Source organism: Uranotaenia lowii, chromosome 2, assembly GCF_029784155.1.
Source record: "Uranotaenia lowii strain MFRU-FL chromosome 2, ASM2978415v1, whole genome shotgun sequence".
Lineage (NCBI taxonomy): Eukaryota > Metazoa > Arthropoda > Insecta > Diptera > Culicidae > Uranotaenia > Uranotaenia lowii.
This window is the reverse complement of record NC_073692.1, coordinates 29,199,497-29,214,157: the sequence shown is the minus strand read 5'-3', so window position 1 is coordinate 29,214,157 and position 14,661 is coordinate 29,199,497. Positions and strand designations below refer to the sequence as shown.

General features: G+C 38.1%; 2 long non-coding RNA genes across 2 annotated transcripts; one reads left to right on the top strand and one right to left on the bottom strand.

Annotated features, from left to right (window-relative positions):
* Nucleotides 1–3,495: 3,495 nt before the first annotated feature.
* Nucleotides 3,496–4,088, bottom strand: LOC129743644 (uncharacterized). Its single transcript, XR_008736637.1, has 3 exons — nucleotides 3,889–4,088; nucleotides 3,759–3,824; nucleotides 3,496–3,682 (listed from the first exon to the last, which is right to left on the bottom strand). It is a non-coding gene; the product is annotated as an uncharacterized LOC129743644 (long non-coding RNA).
* A 730-nt stretch (nucleotides 4,089–4,818) lies between these two features.
* On the top strand, nucleotides 4,819–5,375 carry LOC129742097 (uncharacterized). The gene is made up of 2 exons (XR_008736509.1): nucleotides 4,819–5,006; nucleotides 5,076–5,375. It is a non-coding gene; the product is annotated as an uncharacterized LOC129742097 (long non-coding RNA).
* The last annotated feature ends 9,286 nt before the right edge of the window (nucleotides 5,376–14,661 follow it).

Here is a 14,661-nt window from a genome sequence, read left to right as displayed (position 1 = left end):
TTGTCATTTTTGTCATTTTTGTCATTTTTGTCATTTTTGTCATTTTTGTCATTTTTGTCATTTTTGTCATTTTTGTCATTTTTGTCATTTTTGTCATTTTTGTCATTTTTGTCATTTTTGTCATTTTGTCATTTTTGTCATTTTTGTCATTTTTGTCATTTTTGTCATTTTTGTCATTTTTGTCATTTTTGTCATTTTTGTCATTTTTGTCATTTTTGTCATTTTTGTCATTTTTGTCATTTTTGTCATTTTTGTCATTTTTGTCATTTTTGTCATTTTTGTCATTTTTGTCATTTTTGTCATTTTTGTCATTTTTGTCATTTTTGTCATTTTTGTCATTTTTGTCATTTTTGTCATTTTTGTCATTTTTGTCATTTTTGTCATTTTTGTCATTTTTGTCATTTTTGTCATTTTGTCATTTTGTCATTTTTGTCATTTTTGTCATTTTTGTCATTTTTTGTCATTTTTGTCATTTTTGTCATTTTTGTCATTTTTGTCATTTTTTGTAATTTTTGTCATTTTTGTCATTTTTGTCATTTTTGTCATTTTTGTCATTTTTGTCATTTTTGTCATTTTTGTCATTTTTGTCATTTTGTCATTTTGTCATTTTTGTCATTTTGTCATTTTTGTCATTTTTGTCATTTTTGTCATTTTTGTCATTTTTGTCATTTTTGTCATTTTTGTCATTTTGTCATTTTGTCATTTTTGTCATTTTTGTCATTTTTGTCATTTTTGTCATTTTTGTCATTTTTGTCATTTTTGTCATTTTTGTCATTTTTGTCATTTTTGTCATTTTTGTCATTTTTGTCATTTTTGTCATTTTTGTCATTTTTGTCATTTTTGTCATTTTTGTCATTTTTGTCATTTTTGTCATTTTTGTCATTTTTGTCATTTTTGTCATTTTTGTCATTTTTGTCATTTTTGTCATTTTTGTCATTTTTGTCATTTTTGTCATTTTTGTCATTTTTGTCATTTTTGTCATTTTTGTCATTTTTGTCATTTTTGTCATTTTTGTCATTTTTGTCATTTTTGTCATTTTTGTCATTTTGTCATTTTGTCATTTTTGTCATTTTTGTCATTTTTGTCATTTTTGTCATTTTGTCATTTTGTCATTTTTGTCATTTTTGTCATTTTTGTCATTTTTGTCATTTTTGTCATTTTTGTCATTTTTGTCATTTTTGTCATTTTTGTCATTTTTGTCATTTTTGTCATTTTTGTCATTTTTGTCATTTTGTCATTTTTGTCATTTTTGTCATTTTTGTCATTTTTGTCATTTTTGTCATTTTTGTCATTTTTGTCATTTTTGTCATTTTTGTCATTTTTGTCATTTTTGTCATTTTTGTCATTTTTGTCATTTTTGTCATTTTTGTCATTTTTGTCATTTTTGTCATTTTTGTCATTTTTGTCATTTTTGTCATTTTTGTCATTTTTGTCATTTTTGTCATTTTTGTCATTTTTGTCATTTTTGTCATTTTTGTCATTTTTGTCATTTTTGTCATTTTTGTCATTTTTGTCATTTTTGTCATTTTTGTCATTTTTGTCATTTTTGTCATTTTTGTCATTTTGTCATTTTTGTCATTTTTGTCATTTTTGTCATTTTTGTCATTTTTGTCATTTTTGTCATTTTTGTCATTTTTGTCATTTTTGTCATTTTGTCATTTTTGTCATTTTTGTCATTTTTGTCATTTTTGTCATTTTTGTCATTTTTGTCATTTTTGTCATTTTTGTCATTTTTGTCATTTTTGTCATTTTTGTCATTTTTGTCATTTTTGTCATTTTTGTCATTTTTGTCATTTTTGTCATTTTTGTCATTTTTGTCATTTTTGTCATTTTTGTCATTTTTGTCATTTTTGTCATTTTTGTCATTTTTGTCATTTTTGTCATTTTTGTCATTTTTGTCATTTTTGTCATTTTTGTCATTTTTGTCATTTTTGTCATTTTGTCATTTTTGTCATTTTTGTCATTTTTGTCATTTTGTCATTTTTGTCATTTTTGTCATTTTTGTCATTTTTGTCATTTTTGTCATTTTTGTCATTTTTGTCATTTTTGTCATTTTGTATTTTGTCATTTTTGTCATTTTTGTCATTTTTGTCATTTTTGTCATTTTTGTCATTTTTGTCATTTTTGTCATTTTTGTCATTTTTGTCATTTTGTCATTTTGGTCATTTTGTCAATTTTTGTCTCTCATCTTTCAACTCTCAACTCTCAACTCTCAACTTTCAAATCTCAACTCTCATCTCTCATTTCTCAACTCTCAACTCTTAACTCTCAATTGTCAACTCTCAATTCTCAACTGTCAATTCCCAACTCTCAACTCTTAACTTACAACTCTCAACTCTCAATTCTCAACTCTCAACTCTCAACTCTAAATTCTCAACTCTCAACTCTTAACTCTCATCTCTCAACTCTCAACTCTCAACTCTCAACTTTCAAATCTCAACTCTCAACTCTCAACTCTCAATTATCATATCTCAATTCTCAACTCTCAATTCTCAACTCTCAACTCTTAACTTACAACTCTCAACTCTCAATTCTCAACTCTCAACTCTCAACTCTCAACTCTCAACTCACAACTCCTAACTCTTAACTCTTAGCTCTCAACTCTTATAAATGAGAGATTTACAACTTTTTAAAGAGTATGATGAAATTAAAACGTGAGTCTGAAATACAAGAATTGGCTTTCGGGGTCCAGTGAAAACAGATTATCAATAACAATTATTGGAAACTGAAAGAATTTGTATTCTAAAACTGTCTTTTAAGGGGGGGGGTAGGGTCTGACATTTTCAAAAAATCGATTTTTTTATTTTTTTATTTTCTTATTGTAAAACATTTCAAGAATGTTGTGTCAAATTTTCAAGTCAATTGAAGCAAAACTGTAGAAGTTATAGGCCTTTATCTCTTCCTATCTAATACTGCAAGAAAGCAAGAGCAGAAACTTCAAACGCGTTTTTCTCGAAAGCACATTTTTAAAGTCCGTGGACATCGTCATTTGAAAACTACTTATCCGATTCTTTTCAAATTTGGAACATATTTTCTATATATAAAATACCAGACCCCAACGTTTTTCTTTTTTGATTTTTTTACTTTGGGGAGATTTTACAGGTGAAAAATGGCGGATTTTTAAGTGAAAAATCGTAGTTTTTACTTCAAACAGCCACAAAAATTTTATAAAAAACTTTTTAAGTTAAATAAAAACGTTGGGGTCCAGAAAAACATCTATTAAAAATATTTTGCTCTGATTTTTTTACTTCAGATGATTCTGTGCTGAGATACAGTGTCCACCGCAAATCCTGTTTTCTAAAAGGCATCCTCGAAAGTGTTCCGTCACCGGCTCATTTTTCAATATTTTTCTACGAAAAAATTACTAAATGTTCTTTTAACAATGCTTTGTATAATGCAAAAAATTTGAATACATTTGTTTGAACGATAGCTCCAGAAAAAAATCGTGAAAATGGTGATTTTTTATACCCGTTAGACCCTACCCCCCCCTTAAACAACATTTATTGCAAAGCAGCAACGAACACACTGGATGCTACCTTCCTACTCGACCACCTTCGTTGATACGATGCAGTACCATTTCGCCTGTATCCTTATTGTAACACATCTTTGACCTTGTTCCTTGCACACATTCAAAACCCGGGGATCGGAGTCTCCGTAAAAACAGGGACCTCACTGCATCACGCTTGATTTTGGTTGTAAGTATTGTAGGTCATATGGGAAAAGTTAGTAAACAAAAGACATAATTTGATTTTTTTTACCTTAACCTTGGTGGGATTGGTTGAATTTTGTTCCGGTAACGTTAAGCCATTTTGTGCTGCTGAACGCTTGAAGAACAAATTGAAAAGGTCAATAACTATTTACCTTATTGTCAAAATCGCATGTATTTACCTTAAAAAACTCCATGGCCGGCCATGGTGGTTCGTCTTCTTCTGGCAGAGCGTTACAAAGCGTGATAAACAGGCTTGGAATGAGGGCAGCAAAAATTAACAAAAATTCGCTTCTGTTTAGCATCATCTTGACACTCTCGTAGAATCACAAAATGTGTAGCCAACGTTATGTCAGCTTCAGGGATTTAAATAGTGCACACGTGAAAAAATGTTTTTCTAATAACTGAATTAACCCGACACTTTACGCATACGCTGAATAAATCGATAATTGAGCGCGGATTTCATTTGAACACATTCGCTTCGCCTAAAGATCAATATAATTATTCGGCAAAGGGTTTAAAATTTTCTATGGTACTCGTTAAATGCGAACAAATAATTTGGAATTTGAAACTGATTGTTCCGATTAACAATTACAGTTCCATAATTGATTATTTCCATCAAATTGCATCATTTGATAAAAATAATCAAGTATTGAACTATAAACGTTTGAACTAAGTTTTTCACCTTATAATCGAAATAATTAGTTGCCAATATCAATGCTAAATCAAAAAAATAATCTTCGGGATTCGTTACACATCATACCATTCAAGTTAATTTGAATTCAAAGAAAACCGTTTGGCCTTGACATTTCGCCAAATAGCTTCCAATGGGTGATGATCTTTGCCTTGATCGACCTTTAGATTAATCCAAGACATTCTTGGATTGCTTCCCAATTCTTATTTTCATGGTGAAAAGATTCTTTTGAGTCGATGACAATAAAACAAAACAATTGCGAGTTCAAGCAATTATCAATCAATTATTAAACATTTACAAAAAAAAACCATTTAGGTTCAGCGTTTTTCTTTGATTTGTAGAACTGATTAAGCAATTTTCTATGCTTGAAACTATATTATTTACTCAAAACGCAAAGGGGTTTTCATTCGTCAGTTCATTTGTGGCTTCACAGCAGACAAAATGCTCTGGAGCAGCACCGAATTTTTGCAACTTTTCAAAGTTCTCTGCTTTTGTTTGCTCATAACCGGTAGCATTGCCCGGCCAAGCGTGACATTTATTGATGAGAGTTCACCGTACGAGCAAACTTTAGAAAGGTCACCACGGTCCCCAGATGCTGTAGTTAAGGTAAATTCTCCCCGAAACCTTAGGTTGTGACCGATTATCATTTTTAACCGTGCTTCAATATCTATGCAGCGAAGAGTTGTTGTTGTACCTCCGGAGAGACGAGGCAGATTTTTCCTCCCCGACAATGGATGTTGGGAATTTTTCGGCTTTAAGATTTGTAACTTCACGCAAACAACCGGGGAGACTAATGTGGAAATTGTTATAAAAGAAGGACGAAACTACTATCGAAATGGAAGGAAAGATAGATATGAGTCTGGAATGCCCTTTAGGGCGAAATTAGATTCCTGAATTTGGCTCTAATAAACTTGAAAACATCTTTATAATAACTGTTGTATTTTCAAAATCTTTAGAATAAAACAACCACCAGCACTTTTGACTATTCAATACAAGAAATAGTTTCAATCTCGAACGCCGAAAATCATAGTTCAAAAACCTTAAAACATAAATACCCATCATAAATTTCCGTGTTTTCCGATATCCTCTTTTTCGAAGATGCGTTTTTCAATAATAAATTATACGAAAGATTTTCAAATATTACTAAGGAGCATGCTTCCCGAAGGAAGGCCGCATAGGCAAACATCATTATTCGTTGGAAGCAATTTGGCGAAATGTTAAAGCCAAAAGGGATTCATTAATATCCAAAATAACCATCCAACCAACGCATTTGAGGATTTTGTTTTGTTTTTTTCAAGAGTAGGCACAATTTTCCCGTATGTTTGGATAACGTGCCGCTATTAAGCCTACCCCCCCATTCTGACACTCAAAATTGAACAGGAGAGAACGCCAAGATTGCCGATGGTTCATTTTTGCGAGGAATACATTGCTTATGTTTCCTCTACTAAATCAAGTTGGGGAGGAGTGTGCTTAGAAGATTGAACAGATCAACACTGTGCTTGAATAGTGAATCAGCATCCTTATGGTCAGGAATATTAGTGGAGATTCAGCTAATATTAGATATGAAGACAGGTATGACAGTCACTTCTCAGCCTGTGACATTCTTTTTTAGGAAATCTACTAATCACCTTCTTGGTAAACATCCCTCCAATACTACTTTTTACTTCTAGGAATAGCCGCTAAGGCAATGTTCATCGTTCGTTGGAAGCTATTTGGCGAAATGTTAAGGCCAAAAATGATTCTTTCAAACTTAAAATAACAATGAATGGTTTTTATTACACAAGCTTATGGAAATATGAACTGGAATAACGCCAAGGACATTAGTTGGAATGGAAGCAAGAAGAATATTGCAGTCCTTTTTTTTTTAAAACAGGATTTCTTAGGTCTCTTCTTCTGAACTCTACTGGGTTTGACAGTTCAACACTACGGAGGGAGATAGAGAAAGCACTCTCCGGTATAAAGGCCTTAAGTACCGAACCAGCAGCCGTATGGTCAGCTGTGTTGCAAAATTTGCTAGTCCTAACGATTGTCGAAAACGGAATGAACCAATCCCATTCTAGAGAAGACTTCAACAGACTAGCTAATTATTACTTCCCATTTCTAATGAAGACTCTGGCAATCAACTTGGATACGATTGGATGTTTTTTGAATTTTATGAAGACAGAAATGAGAGTCACTTCTCAGCCTTAGTAATGCTATTAAAACCTGCCTGGAATGGCCAGTGGATGAGAGGGTGACTGTCTTCTGTTCCGTCTCGATAAAAGCCTGGAGTGTCTTGGAGAAGCTTCGCCAACCGTCGCTGGAGCGATAACCCTGTGGATGTGAAAGTCCAAAAACGCCTTTCCCAACTTTCCACGGTCTTGCTCTGACAGTTTTGTGAGGGTCTAGGCCAAACCTTTGCCTGGTTCCAGACCGCTTCCAAACTATGTAATTATGATCAGGTGGAACGTCGGATTGTAGTAATTGTTAAAACTGACTGTAATGGGAGTTAAAACCTTACGGATGATAGCAGTGTGCGACATAACCATGCCTAGAAAGAGTATTGAAAGCTAGGTGGCGTGTTCAAAGGGTGAGATAAAAGAGGTGCCGTTTATCGAGGAGCCAGGGTAGCACTTGTGAGAGCTATTGAGACAAGAAAGGAAACTGTTACAGAGTACTGTACCAGAGCGTAATCGAGCCTATGGAGTTGCGCTGGCAAGATTCGGTGCCCCGTTGTACAGCAGCATAGCCCGACGCAGCTTTAACTTTCATTCAGAAACTTGCGGTAGATCAGGTCTGGGTATCAGTGCTAAGGGTTGAGGTACATACCATTTCGAATACTTTCTGAGTGGTGCTTCAAAAGTGTCTCGATGAGCGATCTCTCCTCAACCTGTAGAAAATCGCTAAATTGGTATTATTGTCAAGATCGGTAAAAATATTTAGGACATCCTGTCAGATGTCACTACTAGTGAGTATAGTATTCACGAGAGTAACTATCTGCGCAGAAGGTTCGAGTGTACTGGCGGACAGTTAGTTCAGCATTTGAATAGGGAGATCATAAGTGAATGCCATCCGCCTGGTGATAGAGTATGTGAAACGCTCTTATCAGAAGAGGTCGACAGGTGTTCGTCACTGCGCCATTGTGACGATGGAAGTAGAGAATGCCTTCAACAACGACAGCTAGGAAGCTATTGCCAAACCGCTAAACAGGAAGCGTGCCTCCAATATCCTCTCCAGGATGATGGGAAGCTTCTTTGAAATCGAGTCTTGACCTACTACTCCGAAACCGGGTTGCGATCCACTGCTCTAACAGTGGGTGTTTTACAGGGTTCCATACTCATACCAGCTGTGGTTTGGAATGCCGTATATAAAGAGGTGTTAAAGCTGAAACTACATCTGCTTTAGAATGTCATGTATAAAGGGGTGTTAATGCTGGAACTACCAGCAGGAGCGCAGATAGTCGGTTTTGCGGAAGATAGCATGTCCATGATCACCGGCGAAACAATCAAGGAGGTAGAAGGCCTTGTCATGGTGTCTGTAAAAATATTGTCATCTAGACGGAAAAAGATAACCCACAACAAAACTGAAGTATGTAACCATGGGAAATCATTGTGATTAAGTGTAGAGTGGAGCGGACCTGCCTTTGAACCCTGAAAGAAAACCTCGGACGCTGCAAACCAACATGAACGTCTGGAGATGTTAGAACGCTCCAAAAGATTGCAGCACCTGATAGGCTTCTGAGTCCAGGGCTGGATATAGCAGCAGAAAATTAATGCTGAGCTGCTGTGAGGAAACCGAAAGAAGGGAAGAGGGCATGATAGGTCAACGGTCAGGTACAGGAGCTATGGACCTTTAACAATAGGGTCTTTCTTCGTCGCATCTCTGAGTGAATACAACAGCGTGTAAAGCGCCGAAGTATATTTCGCTCCAAAGGCCAAGTTGTTTAAAAAAACCGTTGAAGTGTAGAGGACTCCCAGGTAACCCAAGGCTTTGATTGCCAGCAAAGTACCCGATCTAACGCCAAGCCGCCATTTTGTTCCCTCTATCACCAGAATCCCGTATTTTACCCTTTGAAATCCGGTACCGGTAGCGTCAATCCTGCCTTCCATCCAAGACGTGACTGGATCCAATAGCGTTGCCAACTACCGTCATTACCTGTGGAAGTATGAGAGCTGCTTACCATCCATCGAGATCATCAGATGCAGCAGGCGACATCTTGTACTTCGGAGTCGTGAGGCAACGACAATGCGCTGCGAGCTACGGAGGCGTTCGAACCCACCTAACCCGCATGGTAGGTTCAATACGCAGCACGACGAGTTGCTGTATCTCCGGTACATCGCGAGGAGTAGGTGCGTGCAGGGCGAAAGGATCCACGAGCAGACGACTGAGGTAGGAGGTTCTTTTACAACTGTCTGGGAAGAAAGTCTCGATCTGTCGACAAGTGCCCATATCACCTATTAAGGGGGAATAAAGTGGGCGAGCAAGCTCGGAATTTGATTATTTAGTGTTTTCTTGAAGTAATAGAATTCGAAAAGCCGACCCTGAGGCAAGTATTGAGGGAGTCTCGACAGTGCTGGGTAGTGACTCAACCATAGGTTACAAGTACTACTCTTGATCAACGAGAAAGATGGATAATACTGGTGGAGGGCACAGTTCAGTTTTGGTATACATGTCAAATAATGTTGCGAGGGAGCATGGAAAATCATCGACTCATTGGCCTGGATTATGCGACCGTAACACTGTCAAAACTACGATATAGAAAGTAACCTTAAGCTCTGCCCTATAGAATAACGTATCCAAAATACGTAGCATACTTTGATCGGATGATAGTCATGCAAGTTTCCTGTGCATACAGAACCATCTCAGACTCTTTGTCATTGCGAGCATAGCTCCCATCGACATCACTCTAGACGATAAGGTGTGAGAGTTGCAAGGAAGCAAAAGTTGTTACGAGTAGCGTCCATGTTTAAGTGGCAAGAGCAATGAGACGCATTGAACAACGGAAGATCGGCGCATTGGTAGACCAATCCCGTGACTTGCAGACTGGGTAGATCGGAAGTATGGAGAGGTCAACTAAGGAGGTAAGGAGTCGAACCTCCAGCCGTTAGAGGAAAGGTCAGGCTACGAGTCATTAAGAGAAGAGACTAGATCTCAAGTCGTAAGCGGAGATACCAGGCATGTGTGTAAACCGCATGTGTTCACCTTGAGTCTTTACGAGGATCTCGAGGTATCGATTCGTTTGAGAAAAGGTATGTATAGGTTTACCTCGAGTCATTAAGAGAAGGGTTCGGATCTCGAATCATCAGAGGAAAAATCAGTCCTCGAGTCATCAACAGGAGAGATTTGTGCGGAAATTTCGAGTCATTACAAGGAGATGTTGATTCTCTCATCGTTAGAGAAGAATTCAGACAACTAGTCGTATTGAGGAGAGGTTATGCTGAAAGTAGTTAACGACAGTTCTAGGTGGAAACCAAGATCAGAGGTCATAGGTGAAGTTCAGAAAATAGGAAATATACATGGGGTATACCATGAGTCGCCTCATTGCACCAATGGACCCAGAGTAGTGATGTGGCTCACCGTGCCACCTTGGAATGCAGTTTGTAAACGTGCATTTACCACCTGGGTGATCAACTAAGCCGAGATTGTGCTGAATACAACACAAACAGGTACCTCAGCAAAACTCAAAGTGATATCAAGATGTGATGCTCGAGGACTGTTTTAGTTTCATAAATCACACCAAGTAAATATGCGTGCACTGGCAACGTCCGACTTAACACGGATCATATCGAAGAGCTTGACAATCTGATGCAGTGTGCGAATGCTGACGAACATGCGAGCTATCAACGAATACCGACTTCTAAAGCGATTTGTGTTGTGGCGGGCTTCATGTTTATCTTCGTATGTCTGACGAGGTTGTCCAAAAGGTGGCAGCTAACACCTTTTCTCGAGATTAAACATGCGGTGAAAATGACTTCTTCAAGACGTAAAGCCTAACAACTCAAGGATACTTCACTGTTGGATTGGACACATGACCTCACCACTTTACCCAACCTGTGGTGACACAGTTGAGGCACCTGGACACGTAGTGTTCCACTGTTCAAAGTTCCAAAAGTCAAGGGCCAACATACACCAGAAAAGGTCGTTCAGAGGATGTGGGAGGATGTCGATAGTTGCCAAGCGGTCAGCGTTTGATTCGTTTGGGTTATGATTCTCCTGCATAGACTCTATCGCCGTAGATGAACATCTAAGTACAGGGCATCGAATCCCTTGGTGGAAGCTACGTCGGGTTCATTGGTATAGAAACTTACTTCCAGAGTATGTCCGACTCTTCATGTAGTTTCTGGCGAATGAAGATGTGGATAGAAGACTTTCAGGCCTTCTACGCATTGAACATCGTAAGAAAAGGTTTTAAAACTGGCGGGGAAAACCCGCATCGTAGAGTAGCTCTCGACGACCTCGACGTATCTGTATCATCCGAGTCGTTGCGTAATGTCTCGAGCATGTACTGATCGATGGTCGTACCTCGAGATAGGTGATTACGAGGTTAGGTGTGTCGTCAAAAGGGGGAGGTATGAGTAAATATATGCTGAAAGAGTCTTCGTTGATCAATTTTGACCTGGTGAGCACCAGCGCTAGTCTGATCTCTTCCCTTCAAAGGAAAGTTTCATCGTGGCTGTGGAATACTGGCATTCGTACTGAAGCCCATAATTGGTGATGGTCCTGATGACCAATTTGGTCTAACGAAAAACCTCTGGCCGAGTTGCCTCCGAGAAATCAGTCTTCGACTGAAATGACCCAACCCTGCTTGAGCTGATATTATTATTCCTTTGACCTGTCTGAAGTCGTCTACATCTGAAATGTTTCTTTGCTTGTGTGTACAGTTGACGAATTTACAAAAATTGTTGTTTGATCAATTCTTACTATCGCACTTCCTTTGATCACCAAGCATTTCTAATCAATTAAGGCTCAATAATTCTTTCTCTTTAACAATTGCTATAAGGTGCAGCTTTTTCAAGAGTAAATTTATAAATTTTCTTTAAATTGTTACTGTATAATAGTTTGAACTGGAGTGCCAGCAAAATGTTATCTTACAGAACCCAATTTTTGCTTAAACTTTTGGTCGCTTTCTGCTTTGTTTCATTCATAAACCGTACTTTTGCTGATGAGAATGAATCGCAAGTGGAAAGGCCACCGACTCTGAGTGCCAAAGTTAGGGTAAGCCTTGTTTCGATAACAGCCGATTTTAGGTTGACTATTTGCTTTTGCATGTAACAGCTTTTGTTCTTTTTCCAGCGAGATGCACTGCTTGAATTTTTGAAGAAACGATCCGTGATTCGTTTTCAGGATGGATGCATAGAAATTCAACCACGGTATCATGTGGTTGACTTAAAGGGAATCTTTCGATTGCTTTGATTCAGTAGGATTCAAACAAGTAGGCTCACAACCAAAGATGTCAAAATGCCTGATTTTTAAGGATTTGCCTTATTTTTCGATGCTCAGTTTGACAACCTGATAATCCATTGGATTTCCCTGATTTTTGAAAACAAGCCTGATTTTGCCTGATGCGAATGCGATAAAAAATGAGTAGTAAAAAACTGCATTAGTTACCATTGCTTAGAGAGAAATTTCTGTTACTTTGACGTATCCTGATTTTCATTTCACCAGACCCTGATTTTGAAAAAAAAATGTTGGCAAACTTGCACTTACCAACGTATTCGTACTCATATTACCTATATCTCGGTAGGACAAGCCGAATGAGAAGATTCGCTTTCATCAAGTGTTTGTGAAATCAACCGACTAATTCTAACTTCGTCTCAAGAGACTCAAGTCTCAATTTTTGCATGTTGCGTTCATTTCTGAGAGTACCGCCAACGGGCTAGTAAAAATGTTCCTGGAGTAGCTCATAAGAGTTTCTGAAGCGACTTAAAACAGCTTATAAAGGGAGTCAAAACAAGTTCCTCGCGTTGATGGGAAGAGTTTCTTGTGTGACTTAGAAAAGTTCTTTAAAAGTCACTTAACGATTTCTGAAGAAAATCATAAGAGTTTTTTAGGAATTTAAAAAAAATGGCCAAAGAGTTCCCGTTTTGCTACACATTCATCAATCGAAAACGCTCACACATCGAAATACCGGTATCTGAACTTTTCCTATTCCGTGGATGAATTAAAGGGAATCTTTCGATTGCTTTGATTCAGTAAAATTATTCAACCAAGTAGGCTCACAACACATATTAAAGCTCGTGAACTGACCCAGAAGAGTATCAGAAGGGATTTTGAAAGGACTTAAAAAAGTTTCAGTAGAAGTCTTCCCGAAAATGACTCGTGAAAGTTCTTGATGTGATTCTACAGATTTAACGCAAGAAATTTAGAAGAGTTATTGAAAAGCCTCTGAATAGTTTTTGAAGAGACTCAGAAGAGCTTCTAAAAAAGCTCAGAAAAGTACCTAAAACGACTCAGATGGAGTCCTGAAACAGTTCAGAAATGTTTCTGAGGAAGCTCATAAGAGTTCTTTAAGTGATCCAGTTTCCGGAGAAACTCAGAAGAGCTCCTAAAGGAACTTAAAAGAATTTCCTAATGGCCTTAGAAGAGTTTCTTAAGAGATTCTGAAGCCTTTCTCAGGTTACTTAGAAGCGTTACTGAAGACATTCACACAAGAGTTTCGAAATGGGTCCAAAAATGCTAAGAAGAAAGATCGCAGAAGATTTTTTTCAAGAAGTTAGATTAGAAGTTTAGAATTATTTAAAAAAAACTAGAATTATTTTCTGAAGGGACGTATCTTAAAATCGCAACCTTTCAGGATGCGAAAATTTGGTTCGTTTCTCGAACTGATGACCACTTTCCGGGATGCCCCCTGAAAGTGATCAAGTAGAAATAGATTATTTGCTCAGTTTGACCATACTTTGAAAGTGTAGAGCTCGAGCACACCACAAGTCAATTATTGGTGCTCTCAAATCATGGCCAGGTCGCGCCGCGCCGCTATCATCCTCCCGGAGGAAGTTGATACAATCTACTTCCCAGGAGGAGATTGGACTAAGAGTCCCGAGTCCCCCGAGTGAGTGCCAATAATCAAGAAACACATTAACCATTAAACAGGACGCAACTGGTTCGCCTTTTGGTGCAGGTATATTAATTTCTACGGCCGGCGCGGGGGAAAAATAAACCCTGCATCTAGAGAAAGAAACTGTTGTTTTTTTTTGCTGCTTCGTCCGGATTTCAAATTATAAAAAAACCCATTGCTCAAACACTGGCGCGATCTGTGGCTCCGGTAACTTGGTGCTTCGGAAATGATGCAGAAAACCAGAAAAAAACAAAAGTGCAAAATAATTCTTCGTCATTACAAACCTTTAATATTATACTTTATTGGATAGATAATCGATGGAGCAACAACATCACAACGCAACAACAACAACAACAACATCAGCAACTGCAACAGAAAGAATGGAAAAATATTAATTTTATGATAACATGTATCCACTCCTCCGTAGTTCTGCTGATTCGATTTTTTTTGCGTTTGCTCCTGACTCTCCTGAATACTGTTGGCTGTTGTTGCTGCCGCCTTGTTTTTTTGCCTGCTGCAATCGACTACCGCATCAGGAGAGATCAGAAAAGGTTCCGGGGAGATCTGGGAGAGTGCGCGCGCATACTTATAAGAGTTGCAACAACGCAACGCCGGCCGCTCGGCTGCTGATGATGGCTGGCTGGTGCGCAAAAATGGAGTATTACTGTGCCGCGCCCCTCCCCCTTTGCCGCATTCTGCCCGGTAGGCACAAAAGTGTGTACGTAGCCCTCTTGTTTTCAACTCGCCATGGGTCTCGTCTTTATCAGAATCAGATGGGCGGGAGGTCCAAGGGAGGGATCCACACATGAAACCCGGCTCAAGTTGCCGGTCCGGATCGACCCAAGGGAATATCCACCATAGAGATATCTATAGGGTGGGTACGCACTTGCGGTGCGTGATGATTGCCATGGTGATGGCCGTGTTGTTGATTATGATGAAGTCCAAGAGGGAGGGCAAATCTTATGATGGGTACCTGGTCGCCGTTTTTGCCCCATGCGCTGCTCTATTTGAGCTCCAGCCCAGTCAGTGTGTGCTACTTCAGTCTATTGAAATGGTCGGGAAAATGGCGTGCTCGGGATCCTCCCTATTATTGCGAACACCCTGGATTAAGAGCTCATCTGGTTTTTAAAAGGCAAGTCTTTCAAAGGTTCCGTTATTTTTCATATTAAAAATCAATAGCTAAAAGATTAGTTTTTTCCAGTGAAACCCAGTTAAACGTTGTGTTCT